The following is a 24648-nucleotide window of genomic DNA, read 5'->3' on the forward strand; positions in this document are numbered from 1 at the left end:
GAGTTGCCTATTATAAACTACAAGTGTAGTCAGATAATAGTACAGTTTAAAGTTATTCAGGAGGAAATGGAGGAACAAAGATAGGGAGGAAGCAGGGGTAGTAGGGGGTAAAAAAAAAAAATGAGAGGAGAGAAAAATTTAAAACAATCAATTGCAGCTTCACCAAGAAGCTAGTAAGGGTAAAACTCACTTAAGAGATATATCCCATTAAGAGGTTAATTGTGGACACTACCTTCTTCATTCTGGGGAAAAAGTTCACCCTCTATGTAAGTAAACTTTTCTGTGAGTGGCATGTAAAACGTAATGTCTTTAGGGCACAGCAAACAAAAAGGGCCAGGTACAAGAAAGCACTGAAACTTGGTCAGGTTTTCTTTCTATCATAGGCTCCTAAGATCCCTTACCTATAAAATGGGATTCTCCTATGCTGTAAGGACCTACTCTGCTGCCAGGGTCTATTTCATCTCCACCTTGCTGCCAAATGTGGTTCCCTGATCTGACACAAAACTTCCGAAGTCTGTGCCATGAGATGAAAGAATCTTCTCTTTCCTGAAACCTAAATATTCCTGTATTACAACTTGTGAAGAGGCCACATCAGCAAGAATGAGACAGAGGGTACCTGTCAATCTCTCTTTCTCCTGATCTTTAACACAGAGAGGGACTTTCTATAACCTGTCTATATCGACATCAATCATGTTATGTTTGTATTTTCTGTGACTATCATAGTATCTACTGCATAGGGACAATGAGTGAAAAAGTAAATATATGAAGGTGTTCATCAATCTATCAACATATCGATAGCTTTGTTAGGATTGCTCAGCTTGGGGCACAAAACCAAAAATCTAAATATAAAACATAAAAAAACCTAAAAACTGGGTATTTTTAAAAAGCTGTGAGATGCACCCCTGCATGTATTCAATGTTAGAGAATATCACAGATGCTCCTAAAGGCTCTTTATGTGTTGGAAGGATGAGATGCTAAATGGATTATCTCAAAATAAAATTTCCTTGTTTAATAGATTTTTTTTTAGAAAAGTAAAACATTAGTGTGAAATCTCATTTTTATTTCCAATGCAAGAATCAAGAGAGAAAATATGATCATAAAAGGAAAATATTATAAGAAATAAGTCTATGCCAATGCTTTTTAAAGGTGATACCATTTATTTCTATAAAAGAGAAACATAAGGAGGTGAGATAAGGAACCCCTGCTCACCAGCACTTCTTTTTTTTTTATTTTATTTTTTTTTTATTTTTATTTATTTATTTTTTTTTATTTTTTTTTAATTTTTTTTTTAATTTTTTATTTTTTATAAACATATATTTTTATCCCCAGGGGTACAGGTCTGTGAATCACCAGGTTTACACACTTCACAGCACTCACTAAATCACATACCCTCCCCAATGTCCATAATCCCACCCCCTTCTCCCAAACCCCCTCCCCCCGGCAACCCTCAGTTTGTTTTGTGAGATTAAGAGTCACTTATGGTTTGTCTCCCTCCCAATCCCATCTTGTTTCATTTATTCTTCTTCTACCCACTTAAGCCTCCATGTTGCATCACCACTTCCTCATATCAGGGAGATCATATGATAGTTGTCTTTCTCTGCTTGACTTATTTCGCTAAGCATGATACGCTCTAGTTCCATCCATGTTGTTGCAAATGGCAAGATTTCATTTCTTTTGATGGCTGCATAGTACTCCATTGTGTATATATACCACATCTTCTTGATCCATTCATCTGTTGATGGACATCTAGGTTCTTTCCATAGTTTGGCTATTGTGGACATTGCTGCTATAAACATTCGGGTGCATGTGTCCCTTTGGATCACTACATTTGTATCTTTAGGGTAAATACCCAATAGTGCAATTGCTGGGTCATAGGGCAGTTCTATTTTCAACATTTTGAGGAACCTCCATGCTGTTTTCCAGAGTGGCTGCACCAGCTTGCATTCCCACCAACAGTGTAGGAGGGTTCCCCTTTCTCCGCATCCTCGCCAGCATCTGTCATCACCAGCACTTCTTATAACTTGTTAAAGCATTGCATTTTCCATTTTGTTCTCATCAGAAGAATGAAAATAAACACATTTCATCTGAGAATTTTCCAAATTAATAAGACTGTTCTGTCAGAAAAGGTGAGAATATAGTCATAGTTTCCTCCTTTTATCTGATACAATTTTGTAATAAACTACAGAATACCCTAAAACAGAAAACTAAGATATTACCCACAATTATTTTAGACCATTAGTATTAGACCTGAGTTTAATTATCCAATTTCTGGGATTCTTCTATGGTTGATATATTGAAGATTAAAGAGAAAATTGCTTTCTAAATGTTTGAGTTTGTCTAACCAGTAATTATTAAGTATCTACTTGAGTATGAGGCAGTAAGTGCTAGATGCAAATAATAAGCAGGAAACCAGATAGACACGATCCCCTGCCATCATAGAGTTTATGCTCTAAACTGATTAATTGGTTCTACTATTCAGAACTAAATCCAAATACATACATTTCTGTCCTAATGGTGCAAAGATAGATGGAACTTGAGTTGTATTATTTTTTATTGCTTTGTTGTTTTCAATTTTACTTTAAATGGATGTAAGTCATTATAAATGCTACTTACAGAAAAAAGACCTTATTAAAGCTGTTTGTCAAAGCTTGTACAGATGATCTCTGACTTAATGGTTCGACTTAAAATTGCTGACTTTACAATGGTGCAAAAGTGATATGCATTCAGGAGAATATACTGAATATACTTCCAATTTTGAATTTTTGGTCTTTTCCTATGCTAGTGATATGCAATAAGATACTCTCAGTGATGCGGGGGCAGGACCAGCAGCAGGCTACAGCTCTCAGTCAGCCATACAACCACAAGGGTGAACAGGCAATATACTTAAGCCCACTCTGTATCCAGACAACCATTGGGTTTTTCACTTTCAGTACAGTACCCAATAAGTTACAAGAGATCTCCAACACTTTTTATAAAATAGGCTTTATGTTAATGATTTTGCCCAAATGTCTCCTTAAAATGTTCTGAGCACACTAAAGCACGCTAGGCAGAGTTCAATAAGTTAGGTATATTACATTCATTTTCAACTTATAGTATTTTCACCTTACAAAGGGTTTATTGGTACACAATGCCATCATAAGTTGGAAAGATATTTAATTTGAAAGGAACATAGGTCAGAAATGCTAACTTTTCAAATGTGTACTGGAAAGACCCTGCAGGAGGCTATTAGCCTCCTCGGATGCCTTTCTTTCTTGCATTCATTCAACAATGAGGGAAAAAGAAAATAAAGAACAATAATAGACCAAATATTTGCCATGTCTTAGATATGCAATAAATAAATAAATAAATAATAATAAATAAAATCTAAAAATTTTCTGCAATAGATTAACAACTGTTTTTTGGGGAAAAATATTTACATTGTTCTTTCTGACACCGTGGTTAAGCTAATAATATTTTTAGATGTTTAAATTCTAGGGCTGTATTAATATTTTGGTTGTGGTTTGGTTTTGATTTGTTCTATTTTGTTTTGTTTTTGTAAGATGGCTATTAGGTCATGAATGTGGAAAAATATTTTTCTTCCTTAGTTAAAAAAAAAAAAAATCTCACCAAAGCCATAAAAGAAAGGACAATTGGGGCACTTGGTTGGCTCAGTCAATTGCGTGTCTGACTCTTGATTTTGGCTCAGGTCCTGGTCTCAGGGTCACAAGACCGAGCCCTACATCAGGCTCTATGCTCAGCATGGGGTCTGTTGGGAGTTTCTCTCTCTCTCTCTCAATCTCTCCTTCCCCCACTCTCTCCCTCTGCCCCTCCTCCCCACTCTCTCCCTGCCTTCCTTCTCAAAATAAATAAAATCTAAAAAAATTGGGTTGGTTGTTTGTTAGTTTTAGAGAAAGATAACCATCCAAAACATTCATGTTTCAGTTTAAGAAAAAAAAAATTTAAAGATATTTCAATTGGACAAATAAAGATACACAGAAAATAAAAAGGAGGGAAAAAAGATGACACGAGAAAAGGGAAATAAAAGGAAAATAAAATAGACTACCATAGAGAAAGATAGAGAGAAAATGAGTGCTCTGCCCTTCGAAGAACCCATGTTGCCAAATATGCAGATACAAATAGACATAAAGTTCTTTATAAATATGTCAAAAGCTAACCCATGGAGAGCCATGTGGAATAGACAAACATACATACATAGACACATACCCAAACATACAAAGAGATATTAAGAAAAAACTCTAAAAACTAATACAGCGGCATATATGCTGTCAGGTAGAGAGAGAGACAGACTATTTTGCTCATTGAGGAATTAAACAGCTCTTGAATTCTTACGGTGATGCTATTATATCTATGTTTTAACTTCTGCTGAAATAATTATTGTGTTTTTTTTTCTAAGAAAAATATACAGACCCTTTAAATTAAACTGTTTCTAGGATGGTTTCTGTTAAAAGTTGTCCTCATAAGCAAGCTTACAACACTGCTAGGGGCAAATCCAGATGGCTTTTTGGAGTCATATACACTGGTGGAGTTTTCTTGACAGGAGGAAAGTGCTGTGTCTCTGTAAAAAAAAAAAAAAAATAACAATTTTGAAGTGCTGAAAATATGAAATAAAATCATAAAAACTAAAGAGAAGCTTTAATTGTAGCAGGACAACTGTTGCTTATATGGAAGCAGTGCTGCCTTGTGGAATGTGGATACTAGACAGACTTACGGCAAGGCTCCCTCCGTACATATAATCTTCAAGCTGAAAGAAAGAACCAGGACATGGCCACAGTGACTTTGAGTACAATCACAAAAAGGGTTTTTTTTTTCTCTTCAAGGATATCAGTTATGGAAAAATAAAAACAGTATACAAACTGATCTAATACTCAGGAAGAAAGTGAAAAAAGGAGGTAAGGCATCTCTCTTCTCAGACAAGAGTGGGGAGAAAAGAACACAATGAATAAGATAAGTTCCCAATGTACCCTGTACAAATTTCCCCTGCATATGTCCTCTTTAAATATATTTCCTTATGTTTAAATTTTAGTTTTAATAACAATTTTTATTTAAAACAACCGTATTTTTTGGATCTGAATTTTTGTGTCAGATGTTTCATTTATGACTTTTGTGTTCTCCTCCACTCCTGTTTTATGAGACAGATCCCATATAAACCACCAAGAGATCATTTCAGATTGTAACAAACAAATATTTCTTACACTGGCCCCTACCAAGTCATGTTATATTCTTCTTAACTCATCCTCTCCTATCTGTCATATACTCACATGCCATAACCCAAGTAACATAGTTTTCTATACAGAGTCCTTAGTCTGGGAACTGAATGCAACTTAAATATTCATCTGGCTTCTCCAGAATTTTCTACTTCACTCTCCCTCTAAAGCTTATCTTAAATAAGCTCATAAAAGAATCTACTCATGATTAAACATGTGGTTTTTTTGGGGGGGCTATAGAATTTTATGGATACTTATCCCCATTTTTTCATAATAATGAAAATAGAGTTTATTATTATATATATATAATCAGTGAGCATTTAACTTTTATAAATCTCATTTCAAATGTTTTTTCCAAAGAAATGCCTAGTGCTTTAACTTTTGTGCAGTAGTAGTATATAGTTTGAATGTCACAGAACAATTCTGAGTCATTAGGCATGGTTGCCTCAAAAGCAACACTGAAGGAGATTATGATGCTTTGTGTAGGCTAATTGGTAATCAAGGACAATTAAATATGCCTACTTGGGAGAATGGCAGAGTGGCAGCACTAGCAAGGCCATTCAGTCTTACTCAAAAGTGATAGCCAGGCATAAGATAAATCAGTATAGTATTAAGCTAACCATCTATTGACCAACAACCATATTTTTTGGATCTGAATAAACCATCACAACTAGCTAGAGACAGTGAGATATAGCTCCACAAAAGTGCTTAATTCAAGTGTTGAAGCTGCCAAGTATAAGTTTTATGTTTATGATGCTCTCAATTAGACTAGTTGTTCTAAGTCCTAGCTACACATTAACATCACCTAGGAAGATATATAAAATAACAATGTCCAAGCCCCAGACAAATAAAACAAGAATTTTTCTAGGGAGGACCTGGGAATGATCAGTATTTCTAAAAAATCTTTCCAGGTGTTTCTGATGCACTGTGAGTGTAAGCGATAAATGCATGGGGTTTTTGTTTTTGTTTTTTCCCCTCTGTCTGGATTTTGCATAATGGCTATAAAGCCTTCTGGGTCTCAGAACATCCTTTCAACTGCTTTAATAAGAACATCAAACAAGACATGACAGTAAAAGCAAAAGATTTCTTGTTGATGTTTGTTTTATTAAAGGGATTTATTAAAGTTCTCCTTGCCATTAAGTTTTCTCCATATTCAAGAAAAGAAAGTTTAAAGTACAAAGAAACAATAACAATGAAACAAATACCTAATTTCAAATAATATTAATCTTGGAATTCTACTTTTCTTTCCCCTCACCTTTCCTCATTGACTACAGCTGATTGTAACAAGTAAAATCTGATTTTATTACATACTAAATGTTGCTGAAAACCAGAGGATAAAGGTACACAAATGGGCACATGCGTGCACGAGGTCATATGTGTACGTGCAGGCGCGCGCGCGCGTGCGCAAACACACACACACACACACACACACACACACACACACAGACCTTTAGCTTCCGTAGACATTTGGAAGTTGTCAGCAGTAGCATAATGACAGTCCTAATTATTAAAATTACTCTTGTGTTGTGAGTGCTTTAGAATAAGATCTCAACAGGCATGCAATATGTTAACTAGACCAAGGTGTTTCTCCTTTTAAAATGAAATTCTTAAAACTCTTCCACTGGCTTTCATCAAAACACCTCTCCTCACCCCACCCCGGTGACATGTACCCTCTCACGCATTCCAAAGGAATTACCAGTGAATTCTGATTTCACAAGAATTCTAATGACCTAAAAATATATATATTTTATTATTCAGTTTGGTCAAGAGACTTCCTTATAAATGCATCTACAAAACCTACTATTACCACAATTTCTCACAGTTTTAAGTATATAATCACATTTTTACCAATTTCCAAATTTTTTACAGTATCACAAAGATGCTATGATGAAATATTATAAATTTTAAAACTTTACACGTATTTTCTTTTAAGTCTCAAAAAGGGCTAGTCCTTGATCTTTAAGGGAGAATTTCATATCCTCCATTATAATACGGATTTGTAAATACTTAATTTTTTTAAGCACTACAAGTAAAAATACCACAGGGTCTAACACAGGCCTTTGTGGATTATAGGAGATGTCTAACAGCCAAGAGCTACAGTGTGGAAAAAAACTAGGTCTCTTTTATGTTGCTTCAGGGAGAACCAGGACCGATCGGCAGCAGTTACATGGAAGCAAATTTGAGATCAGTATAAAAAAGAATGAATGATCAGATCTGAGTGAAAATTGCTCCATCTTTTGTAGCATGCTTATTATACTTATAGTTGGCTCTTGGTGTCCAAAGTGGGAATTCTCCATTTGAGCTACAAATGCGAGATGATACAAGGCTGTTAATTCTTGACTTGCTCCCTATCCCATGGAGGGAGTATCAGACATTCTTTCCCAGAAACAACCAAGCACCAGCCCAAGCAGAAGTACTCTTGTTTCTCTGTGCAATAGAAGGTCTTCTGAACCAGGCCAGGAGAGGTAATTAAATATTTGGGTTTTTAAATGCCTGCCCTTCCAGCTCCCAGGCAACCTTCTGTTGGGGCCAGATAACCAAAAATAAAGTACATGCTCAAATCTTTATCTCAGAGCACAGAGGCAGTAAGAAAGCAAACATTAAATACCAACAAATGGGGCTATTTGCTGTGTAAATAAACTAAATTGCCTCCCTATTTTTCTGTCATCACATTTCCCTGTGCTTCAATCAGTGAAGTATGTAAATGAAGGTCAGGTCTTTTTTAGTTTAAAAAAAATATTCTATAATCTATGCCTAGTAATCTTAAATAATGTCACTTAGTTTTGATCCTGTTTGCAAGAAAAAAATATTTTTTTGCAATAAAGGACATTGAATAATTTATGTACTATTTAATAATGCAGTAAACTGGGGAGAATTCAGAAAGACGTTTGTGGTGCTCTACATTATTTTCATGCTGTATTATTCCATATGAGCCCATATACTAAAAACTGTTAGCATGGGCAATTAAAAAGGAGAAATCCTGCCTAATTTGCAAATATAGCAAAAAAAAAAAAAAGCTGCTTTTACTTTGAATGATAACATTATGGCTTTTTAATCAAGCAATTTGAATTGCCAAGAACTTTTCTTGATAAGTAAATAAATGGATTAGATTTACGGTTATGTTGTCTTAAATTAACCATTGTTCCCTCTATACCCAGAAGCTGCCTAAACGACTAAATGTGTGAAGGGTGATAGATGTGTAGGATTCAGTGATATGGTATAGCAAGTGTCTCAGGAGAAGAGAAGTATAATCATTTCCATACAGTCTCAAAGCTGTAACAATGCATTACTGATCTCTGTCTCTTAATTTTAATGCTATCTTGATTTGGTTATCTGAGGTCTGAGAATGCTATTGGGTCTCCTAATCTCAGCTGTGTACTGAACCCAAGCTTTGAGTCTATAGGGAACAATCTGATTCACTAGGAAGATGTAAAAGCTATAAACAAAGTACAAATTCAAGTGGCATTTTCTTGAATCCCTCTGAGTTCCATTCCTCTGTAGCTGGCTCAAGTCTCTGTCACCCTATTTCAACCAAGCCTTCTGGAGAGCAAGACAAACCTTGGTTTTTGTGTTTCTGAATTTTGGCACAGATTCACTTTGAGGTATCTCAGTGGAACTTAAGGTCTAATGGGAAAATGTTACACTCCTAGGTTATCATACCTACCAAGGAGGTTCACTTCAGGCTATAAGATAAAAGAAACATTATACCTCCAGGATCTGGAGTTAGGGCTTGTAAAGCATGTATGAGTATGTCTTGAAGTCAGATGAACTTTGCAAGGAACCATGTTCAGAACACTTCACTAGTCTATGAAGACTAGGTGAGACTATGCATGTCAACCTACTTTCATTATTTCATTTAAAAGATCACACTACTCTTATTTAGGTAATATTATTCTGCTTACAAATGGGAAAAGGAAAATTCAGAAATGTTAATAAAATTTCCCCAAATTAAATCCATGATGGACATGAGAATCAGTCTTTACCCAAATCAATCTGATTCCATCACACCACTATATTTCTAATAAAATATAACACCACCCTGATTGTGTTTACTTTGTAGAGTACTTCGAAAGACTGGGAAGACACTTTGCATGATGCTAAATTCCTTACTATACTGGTTTCTTGAGCTCATCTTCCTTATCAATTTTATCTTTTTAATCTAGACAGGGAATTAGAAACCATATTCCATTTTCATAGAAGATGATTATAATGTTGTTGCTAGGTTTTTTTACATCAGTAAATGAAATGATTGTGAAAAATTTAGAGAAAAAGAGAAAAAAATTAACACTATCCATAATTCTACCATTAAGTAATTGCTGTTATATAGCCTTTTATGCTTTTACATGGTTATGAATTCATTTTCATGAATTTTTTTAATAAAAACAAGATGATACTAAACACTTTTTTGGAAGGTACAAATGACTTTTTCTTTTTTATTAAGATTTCATTTATTTAGAGAGAGAGAGGGAGAGAATGCACTGAGGAGCAGAGGGAGAGAGAGAATGTCAAGCAGACTCTGGGTTGAGCACAGAGCCCAACACAGGGCTCAATCTCATGACCCTAAGACCATGACTGAGCCAAAATCAAGAGTCAGAGGCTCAACCAAGTGAGGCACTCAGGCGTCCCACATGACTTTTTCTTTTAAAAATGTAACAAATAATCTTTTAACCTAATTTCAATACATTGATTGTTTTTAGTTGTATAGAAATTACAAAATTTATTTACATAATTCCCTAATTGGGTTTCTGTGTTGGTCATTTCTATTTGAATATGGTATTAACTGCTGTTTACTATGTTTTTATCATCTTGTTTAATCCTCTTAATTTTAGTTATTTCACTGAATATTTGCAACATCCCCCAGAGGCAGGCATTGAAAATACTTTCTATTTTAAATATCAGGAAACAGAATCCAGAATCTATAACACTCTGTCTTTTAAAAATCCTGCTTTTAAAAATCTTTGTAGCTATTTTATGGATAATTCAGATTTTCTTAGGCTATGTTACTCAAAACAAACTTACAATTAGTTTTCTCAAAACACTGTACTTTTACCAGCAGATTTACCTGTTGCTTTGGACTGCCTTGTTATTTATAATTTTAAAATATTTTAGTAAATGAAAGACAAAATTTCTACCTTGATATTATATTTAGATTTCTGCCTTTGATTATCAGTGATAAACACTTCATAAGTCTACTGGCCATTTGTCTTTATTCCTCTGTTGATAACCTATTTATCTTAAACATTTTACTTCTAAAAAGGTTATATTTTCTTATTGATCTCAAAATTTTCCTATAAATTAGGTTTTTTTAAAAAATAATTTTATTGATTTATGACAAAGAGAGATAGCGAGAGAGGGAATGCAAGTACAGGGGAGCTGGAGAGGGAGAAGCTGAGCCACCCAGATGCCCCTACAAATTAGTTTTATTAGCCATCTGTCATATACATTGTAAATATCTGTCACTCCTATGTGGGGGTCTTAGAATTATCAATTACATTTCTTATCCCCAATGTGACACATATATAAAAAATGTTTATGTATCAATATTTATTTTGAAAAATGTTAAATCCACTGAGAGTTTTAAAATTTTTTTGAAAACACAATAAAATCTTAAAAAAAATTTTTTTGAAAACACAGAAAAATCTCAGTGATTTACCAGCTGTTAACATTATGCTATACCTACTTTTTATCTATTCATCTCTTTCTCTCTCTCTCTCTCTACATGTACACACATGCGCGCGTGCACACACACACACACCTTTTATCAAACTTCCCAAAGTAGGTTGCAGACATCATTAAATTTCACCCGTAAATACTTTGGCATGCATGCCCCAAAAAGTGGAACATTGTATTCTATGAAACCACAACATCATTACCACACCAAAAAAGTTAACATTAGTATTATCCATACGCATACACAAACACTCTCAATTATCTTAAAATATGTTTTCAAAATCCAGTGGGTCATAACATTGACTATTATGTCCCTTTAGTTCCCTCAATCTACAAGATATCTTGTAGATATCTACAAGAGATATATGCTCCTTCCTTGGTCATTTGTGATACTAACTACTCAAATAGTCCAGGTGAGTCAATCTGTAGAACAACCCACTTTCTAGATGTATCTGTTTTCCCATCATGAAGTTTAGATCAAACATATCTGACAAGAGCATATCTAGATTAGGCATATTTCTCAATGCATTAGGTCATTAATCAGCATCTGCTAAATTAAAGTCACACAAGGCAAATTAAGATTAATACACTATCATCTTTATTCCAAAAGATTCTCCAGGAGACTAGATTAGGAAATATATACCTGAAAGCTTTTAAGAAAAAGAAAAAAGATCTTAAAGGTTCTCATCACAAAAAAGAAATAACTAACTATTCAACATGATGGAGGTGTTAACTAACACTACCATGGTAATCATATTGTAATATATAAGTGTATCAAATCAACATGTACACCTTAAACACAATGTTATATGTTGACTATATCACAATAAAAATGTTAATTCAAAGTAAAGTTTATTTTTTAAAAAGTATAGCTTAGACCAAAAGCGAAACAGGGATACCTACTTCTCTACCCATTGAAAATTACCAATTTAATCCACCCATTCTAGGTGGCTAAAAAATGACAAACCATGTACCCCGATCCCCACTCTCAGCATATAGAGTTCATAAATTTACAACTGAAAGAGCAGATTTGCATACTGAAATTGTGCAAGCATACTTATACATATTTTCCAATACTAAAACTTAGCACAAAACAGAAATAAAGACAATATGTTCCCCTAAGGAGAGAAAGATAAAGACCTTGTCATAAGATAAGCAAGTATCCTTGATCCAATCATCAACATAAGGTGAGCCCTTCCTCTAGGAGAGAAATAAATGTCCAGAAGGATAATCTGAATGCCACCCAGCTCTAGGGGATGAGCAAGAGAACTTCCCCCCTAGAGAAGATAAGAAGAACTGATTCCACAACATACTAACTGCTGCTCTTTAATTTTCTTCACAGTGGGATTCTTAAAAGAAATACACAGAGAAATTCACAGCTTATGCATTCTATATAGTCAAAGTGATCAATACATTCTTTATTATTCCTTCCCTTTTCTTAATTCTGAAAAACAATTATTCTTCCAAAGATAAAATTTTTTCATACCAAACTATTTCAAGTTTATTTTTATATGCAGTACAGCTTATACTACCCTTTCTCTTGGGATATTTGTTCTTTAACAGTGTTGTCAAATAGAAATATATGTAAGATGCACATATAAGTTCAAACCTTCTAATCACCACATTAAAAAATTAAAGAGAAACATGTGAAAATGATTTTAACAATGAAGCAGCAGAAGAGGAAATCAAGAAATTGATCCTATTTGCAACCCGATACAATAAAATACATAGGAATACACCTAACACCTAACTAAGGTGTTCTTTTTAACTAAGAAGTAAAAGATCTGTACTCTGAAAACTATAGAACACTTATGAAAAAAACTGAAGAGGACACAAAGAAATGGAAAAATATTCCATGTTCATGGAGGGGAATAACAGACATTGTTAAAATGTCTAAGCTACCTAGAGCACCCACGTGGCTCAGTAGGTTAAGCCTCTAAGACTTGATTTCAGCTCAGATCAAGATCTTAGGCTGCTGAGAGTGAGTCCCAAGTCAGGCTCCATGCTCAGTGGGGAGTCTGCTTCTCTTCTTCTCCCTCTCCCTTTGCCCCTCCCCCTATCCTGCTCTCTCACTCCCACTCTCTCTCTCTTTATTTCTCTCTAATAAATAGATAAATCTTTTTTAAAAAGTCTATTCTACCCAAAGCAATTCACACAATAAATGCAAGCCCTATCAAAATATCACCAGGATTTTTCACATTGTTTGCTAGAACAAACAATCCTAAAATTTGTATGAAACCATAAGAGACTCCGAATAGCCAAAGAAATTCTAAAGAAGAAAAACAAAACTAGAGGTATCACGATTCCGGATTTCAAGCTGTACAAAGCTATAGTCATTAAGACAACATAGTACTTGCACCAAAATAGACACATAAATCAATGAAACAGAATACAGAAACAGAAATAGACCCACAACTATATGGTCAACTAATCTTCAACAAAGCAGGAAAGAATATCCAATAGAAAAAAGATAGTCTCTTCAACAAGGGAAAATTGGACAGCAACATGCAGAAGAGTGAAACTGGACCACTTTTTTATACCGCGCACAAAAATAAATTCAAAATGGATGAAAGACCTCAACATGAGATAGGAAACCATCAAAATCCTAGAGGACAACACAGGCAGAAACCTCTTTGACCTCAGCCATTGAACTTCTTACAAAACACATCACCAAAGGCAAGGGAAACAAAAGCAAAAATAAATTTCATTAAGATAAAAAGCTTCTGCACTGAGAAGGAAGCAATCAACAGAATTAAAAGACAGCCTATGGAATGGGAAAAGATACTTGCAAATGGCATATCTGATAAAGGCTTAGTATCCAAAAATCTATAAAGAACTTATCAAACTCAACACCCAAAAAACAAGTAATCCAGTTAAGAAATGGGCAGAAGACATGAATTGACACTTTTCCAAAGAAGACATCTAGATGACTAATAGACACATAAAAGAGGGTCAACATCATTCATCAACAGGGAAATACAAATCAAAACCACAATGAGATATCATCTCACATCTGTCAGAATACCTAAAATTAACAACACAAGAAACAAAAGGGGTTGGTCAGAATGTGGAAAACCTCTTGCACTGTTGGTGGGAATGCAAGCTAGTGCAGTCACTCTTGGAGAACAGTATGGAGGTGCCTCAAAAGTTAAAAACAAAACTACCCTACCATCCAGCAATTGCACTACTAAATATTTACCTATGTAAAGGATACAAAAGCACAGATTTGAAGGGGTACGTGCACTGCAATGTTTATCACAACAATATCAACAATAGTTAAACTGTGGAAAGAGCCCAAATGTCCATCTACTGGTGAATGGATAAAGAAGATGCAGTATATGTATGAACTGGAATATTACTTAGCCATCAAAAAATGAAATCTTGTCATTTGCAATAATGTGGATGGAGTTAAAATATATCATGCTAAGTGAAATAAGTCAGAGAAAGACAAATACCACATGATCTCACTCATATGTGGAATTTAAGAAAGAAAACAGATGAGCATATGGAAAGGGAGAAAAAAAAGGAGAGAAGGAAACAAACAAACAATAAGAGACTCTTAACAAGAGAAGGTGCATGGGGAACAGGCTAGATATGTGATGGGTATTAAAGACAGCACTTGGGATGAGCACTAGGTGTTGTATGTAAGTAATGAATCACTGAATTCTACTCCAGAAATCAATATTTCACTGTATGTTAACTAAAATTTATAATAAAAATTGTATTTAAAATTTCAAATTAAAATTAAAATTTTAAAACTGCATTAAATTTAAAATAATACATTAAAATTAAATTATATACACTATTAAAATAATATACAATATTATTATATTAATACATTAAAATGAAAATGATAATAATATACTTGATTTAACCCAACCTTTCTAAAATATGATCGAGGGACCTGGGTGACACAGTCAGTTAAGCATCCAACGCTTGGCTCTGACTCAGGTCACAATCTCAGGGTCAAGAGATCTAGACCTGCTTTGGGCTCCATGCTCAGCATAGTCTGCTTATGACTCTTTCTCCCTCTCCTTCTGCCCCTCTCCCCTAAAATAAATAAATAGTTAAAATAAATAAAATAATAAAATACAGTCATTTCAACATTTAACTGATAAGAAATAAATTTTTAACATAATATTTTACATTCTTTTTTTATGCTGTTAAAGTATCCAGACTAGGGCCAACATGGATACTCATGCTAAGCCCCTCAACAGCAAATTAAAACTTAAAATTTCTATGATCAGCTCTCAGAACAGGAAGGCTTAATACAACCAATTAGCACTTGCTCACTCACCATAAATTACCTGATCAACTTCAGACTTCCTTTTGCTCCAAATAAGCAATGCCCAGTATAACTCCCTTGTTTCTAGCTCACTTCAGTCTATAAAACCCTCAGTTTATTCAACTCTTTGAAGTCTCTCTCTTTTCTAGACTGGATGCTTCCCAATTCATGAATCAATCAATAAAAAGCCAGCTAGATCTGAAATTTTCTTTTAACTTAATACCAAATCTTGAAATCTTGAATGTATTATATACTCACAAAACACCTCTTTCCAGATACTATATTCATCATTAGTACCTATTTAGGTTTGATAAAATACAGTTGAAAAAGTAAATTCACATACCCAAGTTTTCCAAACAAAATAATATTTAACTAAGTGAATCAAATATCAATTTTGAAATTAGAATTAAATTAATTAAAATCAGTGCTTGCTTCGGCAGCACATATACTAAAATTAATTAAAATCAAATAAAATTAAAAATTCAGTTTTTTAATCACACAATCTATGTCAAGTTCTTAATAGTTACATGGAGTTAGTTACAAACAAGACAGTCTAGAGAAGCCGTATATGCTTAGTGGCTGAGTAGAGATTCAACTTAATGAATCTCTTTAGTTTATTGCTTACAATATATTTAGCTTAATAAAACTCATAGGAGGCTGATAAGAACTTAATCATTTAGGGGAAACAAGATAAAGGGAGGTTAGATAGATGATGATGATAGATGATAGATAGATGATAAACAAACAGAATAAAATGGGACAGTTTCATGCCACTTGCAGACCTTAAAAAGTATCTGGAATTAGAGAAACAAGATGGCTTACTTTTGCTTCAAAGCTAGGAGGAAGTTGAGATTTGTTCTAAGTCCCACACAAAAAAATAAAACTATACCTTAAAACACGTTTTAGGGGTGCCTGGGTGGCTCAGTTGTTTAAGCGACTATCTTTGACTCAGGTCATGATCCTATAGTCCCTGGATCAAGTCCCACATTGGGCTCCCTGCTCGGCGGGGAGTCTGCTTCTCCCTCTGACCCTCCCTCTCCTCATGCTCGCTCTCTCTCTCTCATACTCTTTCTCTCAAATAGATAAATTCTTAAAAAAAAAAAAAATTTAAATCTGACCTCATTCTTTGTGTTTTTCTTATTAGTTTTAGTAAAAATAAAATTTTCATCCTAATTATGATAAAAAGTTATCTTTCTTATTCATTTAAAAATGAGCAATAAATATAAGTATATTCAATTATATATACAAGGTAATTTGCAATAGATAATTTAAGGTAATAAAAACATGTTTTCTAATACTATATCACAAACATTTAAAATTTTAAATACTAATATGTCTTGCTTAATCAGTAGTTAAAATGGAAAATAGCTTTTTTTTTAAGACAACATGAACATTTTATTTCATTGCTGTTTGTTTTGTTCCATCTTTCTGAACATAACAAAAGTATCTTATAGATGAGTAATCTTGGGCACCAAAGTCAAGTGTTTATCACCAAAATTCATACAATAATCCACGGCTGTGCTAAGAACTCATTATGAAGTTGACTTCTTGTCCCATGAAGCCAGGAAGTAATCAAATGGCAGCATTTGACAATAATTAAATTCATACTTGGATTTCAATGGGAATGGGAGACTAGAAATCAGGATAAAATGAGTAAACTTATAGGAAACAATTTATATTTAATCAGAAAAAAATTTTAGAAGTAATAACTAATATCTATAATCCCCTGAAAAATCTTTTTGAAGATTTATTGAACAGTTGTCAATCAGATCACCACAAAAGACAAGTTCTTTAAAAGACTTTATTGGCAGGAGAGTTTCATGAATGGACCAATGGTTCACACTGCAACAAATCAAAGGAAGGCAGGCTCAGGCTTCTGTAACTAGAAATCTTTATAAATGTCGGACTCCTGGTGATCTCAAGTATGGGTCTGATTTTCAAGTACTTCCATTGAATTCTGCATGTGCTGCAAAGAACAGACCCTTTTCATTTATAGGCATAATTCACTATATAAAAGAAAACCCTCCCAATTTTGGAAATATGTGGGGGTGGGTCATCTTCAGGATATTCTAAACTTTGCAATTTGATAAAGTTATTGGCTAAGTGCAGTTTTCATGATTTCATTTACAGAGCCTTTTTTTTTTTTTTTTTTGAGATCAGTGAACCACATTTTTCCATGAAATAGTGAACACCCATATGTTTTTGCTCACTTTGTGACAAAATTTAGATTCTTTCTCTTGAAGACTTTGGAGTTTGATTTATTGACTTAGTCCCGATAGGATTTCTCAACTACTGTTGGGTGAAAGGCTTCTTGTGACACACAATGGTCCTAATTCAGGCTGAGATAATGGCCCTAGGACAGCTAAAAATACATCACCCTCATGCATTTGTTACGGAAGTGGGATATTATCACTGCTTATATAACTGTTCCTGTAGCAAAGGATGATTTGAATTTTTATTGTTTCATTTTATAAGTGACCAATAAAATGAATAATATACATTCCATTATACTAATAAATAGAAAACCATTGACTTGACTAGAAAATAGAACAAAAATAGAAATATGATAAAAGAACCCAAAGGAAACAAAAGAAAATGATCTCGTAATTAAATAACTTGCTCCTTAAATTATATTCAGCTTATGTATAGCATCATGCATGTGTGTTACAATTTGTCCTAAGAATAATTTTTATCAATTCATTTGGCTAGATAATCTAGTTTTTTTTTCTATTTGCCTCACTGTAGTGTAAGTGCCTGACAATTAGTTTTGATTGTAATATAAGTACTTGACATTAAACTGTTGATTGCCAAGAGATCTACTTCAAAGCCAGTCACCTCAAATAAACATATTGCCAGCTACACAATGAGATAAAGAGCCTGACGGCCCCATTTATGAAGTTCTCCTTTTAGAAAGCTCTGGGTGACCTAGATACCTGACTGCTAGAGTGACCCTGCTTTCCCATGCTTTAATTCCTGCTATTATGTTTTAAATTCACCAATGAAGAGCAAACCCAAAAAACCCTAGGAAAAAAAACCCTTCCCTTGACCTCAATAAAGACAGAACTGCAGATCCTTGAACTTGCTTTCAAAATCTCTTTACCTCAGACCTTGCTGTGTGGCCATGAACGCGCCATGTACCCTGTAGGATTTGTGAGTAATAAACCTTGTTTTACTGAAGTTCTCTGATGGTGTTGCTGAGGCGTGTCTTGCAATAAGGAGAATCACAAGAACCAGTCCAGCCACAACAGGGACTCTGGTCAGAGAAACATTAAGTGGGGCTCACCACAAATCATAAGAACCCAGGGGAGTGCTATAGGCTTTCCTAGCCAATAGTATCACTATTTTCTTTTTCTTTTCAAAGTTTTATTTAAATTCTAGTAATTAACATATAGTGCAATATTGATTTTAGGAGTAGAGTTTAGTGATTCAACATTCACACACAATACCCAGTGCTCATCACAAGTGCCATCACTATTGTGTAGGCTGAGACCAACACAAAACACTTACTGTCTGTAATTTGGTACTGAGAGTATTTTAAAAATACATTCTAATGTTTAGAGCAAAGTTTTCATTTGTACCTGGTCACTTAGACATCTTTCCTCAATCCCAGAAATGAGAGAAAGAAATCATTTTCTTGTGTATTAGATACAATTGATTTAGCAGCAAACAACACATTGCTTAAGCCAATCCTGATTCTGGGCAACTAATTTGAATAGCTAGTTAATTCCTGCAAGTAGCCTCCTGTTTTCTCAGAAAATGAGGGGAAATCCAGACTGGAAGAGAAGGAACAGGCGGAAAAACAGGCAAATACAGAAACAGAGTAGGTAACTGCTCAGGCATGGCAAATTAGAAAGGACACTCCATGCATATTATGGACCCATTGTGATAATAAAATTGGAATAAAATTGCCTACCCAAGCCACTTGAGACACTGTGCATCTTTAATTTTTAAAGTTATGAAGACACTTGACACAGAAGGGGATCAATTATCATGAGTTTGCGTGCAAATACTTACTTAAGCAAGGCAGTGGGACGGAGTCAGTAGGAAAATTGCAGGCTTTGCAGCCACGTAATGGCAACTAATTACACTATTCCAGGGCCCCTTTCCAATGGTCTCAGTTGGCGGTAATGGTCATGGCTGATTTATTCTGAATCACTTTCAGGGCGCTGAAGTTATGATTAATTTATATATTTGTTAATGAAAACTGGTTCTGATAATGAAGCCACCAAAACAATAAAACAAAAAGGAATCCTCCTGTTAACTTGGTAGGTGCTCAAAATTTGAGGTGAATGGTTTGGCACATTTTAATGATGGAATAGAAGCATCTGGTACAGTATATAGGCAACTCCCAGACCACAGTAACTCCTCTTATAATGGGCAACCTTGAACATATACATTTTGGGAGATAAGAATTTAGATTCTCTCCCTGTATGGAACATTAATAGAGTGTTTTATTTCATGTAAAATAAAGTGAATAAGGTGCTTTTCTTTGTGGTAATAAGAGTATTAAGGGACTGTTTAGGCACTAACTTGGTTCCATATTATCAGGTAAATTCAATTTTTTTTGTTATTCTATAAGATTAATCAGCTGATTTAGTAGAGAAGTCTTTATACTTCTTTATTGTTCCATCCACAAAATCTTGAGAGATTACCATTTCCATAAGGTCAAATCCAAGGGAAAAAAAACAGCAAGTTGGTCTGATAAACAATTGAACTTTACTAAGTTCCATTAAATGAGCAGTCTGACTTGCAGTGAACAATAAAAATGAGCAACTCCATGTATTGTCTTTATTTCTTTAAGGAAAAACTTAATCTCTCAAACCTCACTGTCTATGTGAAAACTAAATAGACACGACATTTTTTTCTATTTCTTATTTCTTAGCAATGTGCCCATTAAGAAGTCAATTAAGTGCTGGTGAATAAATTGCTTTTTCTTTCTGTTCTACTGAAAGAGTATTAAGGGACTATTAATGTCTATCTTAAAATTAATATATTACATATAAAAGTAAATCTATTCCATGGTATTTCCCTGAATCTCTTCCAAAGGATAGCACCTTTCAGTAAATATCCATTGTTTATTTGGAGGAGGAAAAAAAAAAAAGCATTAAATCATTAAAAAAAAAAGTGTATGTTTTTAGCCTACAGAGTCACCTGTATGCCCACCCACACTGTGGGTGGGCATGATATGCTGACCTTCATCAGATGCAGTGACCATGTCACCAAAAACAGGAAGAGATTATTGTAAATGCTACATATGCCACCAAGAAGCTGATCAAATTTTAATATCAGCTCCTCACTTTCCTAGCTTGAATCTAGTAGCATAATCTTTTGTTTCAATCCTTAAAAACATAAAATATACATATTCACATGTTTAGCATAAAAAAAGTTACATGAAATGCATAAATTTGCATTCAGAATCTCCCTTCCTTTTCCTACCTTTTCTAAAGTTTTCACTTTATTTCTTCATGAAACTTATAATCTCTTTGAATTAGAAGAAGAATGTTGGCACAATGCTGGGAAATGCTGGGCTCAACTCTCACTAAATAGTTCCACTCTGGCATCCTCAGTGACATCCACAGTGTGAGGAAGTAGGACTGAAAAGCTATCCCCTGTTATTGATACATGGGTCAACAGGGTTAGGAGATATAGTAGTTCTTCTTTCTTCCAACATCTTTGTGGTCTAGTTGGGAGTGGGAGGCTATTAGCAGTGGAGTAGGAACTAACAGCATTACATGCTACAAAGAGCAATTGCCTGAGCAATTTTCCTAAGCCAGAGCCAAGGCAAAGCAAATGTAAAGCTCCCCCTCGCCTCTCAGTCAGCCACATGAGAGTGGACTGCACAGTGATCTCCACAGGGCAAATTCCGTGACAGAAACTGAATTCTGTGGCCAATTGCATGGCGGCATGGGTCTGTCTCAAGTATGGAATTTAAATATTGTACACTATGCACAGTTTTTTTTTCTTTTCTGGGGCTATCAAAAGTAAAAACTTTAATAACACAGGTTTATTTGCTTGACTTCTTTGGAAGAAAATACCTTCCAGCTAGAAAACGATGCATACTGTTATCTGGAAATATTAGTATCATATTATGGTTTGCTATCTTAATATCAAGTCCAATGAAAGAGTGGTCAAAAACTCCATCTTAAAATTGTTCAATCTTCTATCTAAAGCTAAGTATGGACAAAATATTCCTTGAGATCTGACCATTCAATATAGAATGTTTCTTTGCCCCTTTTAAAATGTCACATATTTCAAAAAACTCTCTCTTCACACCTAAAGACATATCAGGCAAATGAAATCGAGAAGTTCGACTGCCAGCTAAATCTTCTATAAATAACATATAAAGAAACTGTTCTTCCCATATCCCATGCTTGAAAATATCAATAAATTGTACTCATTCAAGCTAAAGGTTCAAAGGACATATAATCAATTTGCATTAAATACATAACTACCTGTGTTTAACTTTCTTCTTTTGATTCTACTTTTGGATAGAATTTTACTGTTTAAATTTCAAATTCAAAGCTACATAATTATACTAGCTGTTTACTTTGTGTTTTTATATTGATATTTTTATATCTTGAACCCATTTAGGCTTATTTTCTTCCTTTTAAATTTTTATATATAAAAAGTGATATTATCTTTTTTAAAGATTTTTTTATTTAGTTATTTGACAGAGATAAAAAGTAGCAGAGAGGCAGGCAGAGAGAGGAGAAAGCAGGCTCCCTGCTGAGCAGAGAGCACGATGTGGAGCTCGATCCCAGGACCCTGAAACCATGACCTGAGTGGAAGGCAGAGGTTAACCCACTGAGCCACCCAGGCACCCCAAAAGTGGACTTTTACAAAGACATCGTCTTTATATAAAGTCACAATAAAGCAAGGGCTAGAGACAAGCAATCAATGAGACTGAAAAATTATATACTGCTCATTTTATGAAACTGTAGAATCATAAAACCAGAAGATAATCTTAGAGATCATCTAATGTAACTATCCTCATTTTCTAGAAGAAAAAGAAAAAAAATAATAAAAAAGTAAGGTTCAGAGGAAATAAGTGATTTGCTTATGACCACATGGCTACCAGATTGCTTTATTCCTGAGATATTTTTACTCTACAAGCTACCTAATGGAATAAAGATTAAAACAGGAAATCACAAAATAGATGGATAGATGATGGATGGTAGATAGATAGTAGATAATAGATAAATGGGTATCTAGGACAAACTAAATCAGGAAAGTGTGAAATAAAAGAAAAGAGACTTAAAATGGCTGGTTTGGTCAGAGTCCGAACAGGAAAAAGATGACACATTCAAACTGGGATTCTTGTATAATATATATTTATCAAGGTGTGGGCAGAGTATAAAGAAATCTTAAAAGGGTTAGAGTCCAAGCTAGAAAATCTGAGCTATTACTATTCCTAGACCAAAACTAAGGAAGGGCGTGTGGTTTGGGTAAGTCAAAATAAGGGTCCTCTATGAAGGACAGGAGCTCTGACCTGTCTGTGGTCAAGGGGCAGAGCCAATGGGAAGTGACTCTGCAGGGGAAAGCAGAGAACCGAACTCACTGACCTCTCTTCCCACTCTCTGACCTGAAGAAATGATGGGCAGATAACTAAAGAAAAAAAAAAAGATCAATTTTAAAATTAGGAGCAAAAAGGATTTACTCAAGCAAGGACAGAATAGTGCAAAATAAGAAAGTTGTACTGGATAATTAATAGATGGTAAATTGGGGTTTCTGGAGGAGGGGAAAGGAAGAGTAAATGGAGAGAAGGAGCGAGAGTTGAAAGCTTTCTCTCTTTTCTCAAGAGAAAAGGTTGAGGGTGCAATGGGTATAAAAATACTAAAATTTAAAGAACAAAAATCCTTTTTTCATGTGAACCTGTTCCAATTGGACCTGGGCTAGAGAGGTTTCTATTGGACTGCTCTGCTGTAACATTTATGCAGTATTAAATATGCAAGCTGCACATGAACACTGAGAATTTCCAAATTGCCTCAGTCTATGTTCAATCTATCCAAAATCCGTTTCCGCTCCTTGCTTGCATAAGACTCCTGCAGCGTGTCACTTACCATTAACTTAGCTAACTTTTCTTTTTTTAAGATTTTATTTACTTGAGAGAGAGAAAGTGCCCACATGCATACACACATGTGGGTGGTAGGGTAGGAGCAAAAAAGAAGAGGAGGAAGAATCTCAAGCAGACTGCGCTAAGCAGAGTCAGACTGGGGACACCTTCTTACAACCCTGAGATCATGACCTGAGCTGAAACCAAGAATCAGATAGATGCTTAACCGACCGAGGCAGCCAGGCTTATCTAACTTTCTGAGCCTTCCCCTGTATGACTGTGCTGCCTCCATGCACGACCAGCCCCACACCCTTCCTGAATAGTCATCCAGGTGCATTTCCCCAGACTACCCTTTACAGATGCCATGCATGTACTAAACCTATCCCTGGTCCACTATTTTCCTTCTGATATTTAGGACTTGATTTCTTCCACAGGAACCCTCAAGCTATATAGAAAACAAGAAAAATACACTATGTGGGACTTACCTGCCAATATTATCAGGAAAGAACAGAACTTACTTCCGTTTACTGGAAGTTTCTGTGTGTTTCTTGATGCCTACCACATATCCATACCTCTTCTTTTCCAGTCACCAGCAAATATCATCTCCCACATTTTTCCATATTTCTTTGCGAATTAAAGGATAGGCTTTCTTTGCTAAGACATTTATCAAATGTAGAATGAAATATTTTCAGCATACAATTTAATTTAGGTTTATGCTGTCAGTGATGTAGAGTTTTTATGTTCTTTTGAGATTTCATGGGCCCCTGTAAACCTTAGTTCCTGCATCTATAAAGGTAAATAATTATAGCTTCTTCCTCATAAGTTGTTAAAATGATATGAGATAATCCATGTAAAGTGCTGATTAGAGCACTGAAAATAATAAAAGCTCCTTAAATGTTAACTATTATTATTATTGCTCTCTAAATGGCTGTCCATAATGGGCCAATGATTTATTGTGAAGAATGGTAATGAAGCAAGCTAAGGGGTCAACTGCTCTCCCAAGAATGAAGAGGAAAGAACAAAGCTGCCCCCATTAGAATCCCTTGGTATCAATGATTAAGATCATCTCTAATGACAAACTAGTCTTTTCTCTCAGAAATGGCACATATTTAACTCTGTCAATCAGATTAGCCAGTCCAGAATAAAGTTACTTTTTTTTTTCATGGTGACCTTATTTTTCCAGAGCTTGTGTTTAATGAATCTTATTTGGGTCAATCAGTTTAATCTTGAAAAAAAACTAGTAAAAATATTGCTCAGTACAATTCTAGAGATACTCTGAAAATCTTTGAGAGAGAACTTTGTAAGTGGATCATCAAATGCATGATAGTACTAGAGAGACTTTGTGCTATCAGAACACAATCTAAGGAAGAATACAAACCAGCTGCCTGAAATGAAAAATAGGATGATCTGAGACTGAAATAGAATTAATGGAACCA

The 24648-nt window shown here is 34.6% G+C and overlaps 1 protein-coding gene across 5 annotated transcripts in view; it reads right to left on the reverse strand.

Annotated features, from left to right (window-relative positions):
• The window catches only part of CSNKA2IP (casein kinase 2 subunit alpha' interacting protein), a 121666-nt gene that overhangs the window by 44049 nt on the left and 52969 nt on the right, over positions 1-24648 (reverse strand). For all 5 annotated transcript variants that reach the window (XM_059164423.1, XM_059164422.1, XM_059164421.1 and 2 more), the window contains one exon: positions 4408-4555. The gene's annotated coding sequence lies outside the window, so the exon portion shown is untranslated. The remainder of the gene's footprint in view (positions 1-4407; positions 4556-24648) is intronic.

This window comes from Mustela lutreola, chromosome 2, assembly GCF_030435805.1.
Source record: "Mustela lutreola isolate mMusLut2 chromosome 2, mMusLut2.pri, whole genome shotgun sequence".
Lineage (NCBI taxonomy): Eukaryota > Metazoa > Chordata > Mammalia > Carnivora > Mustelidae > Mustela > Mustela lutreola.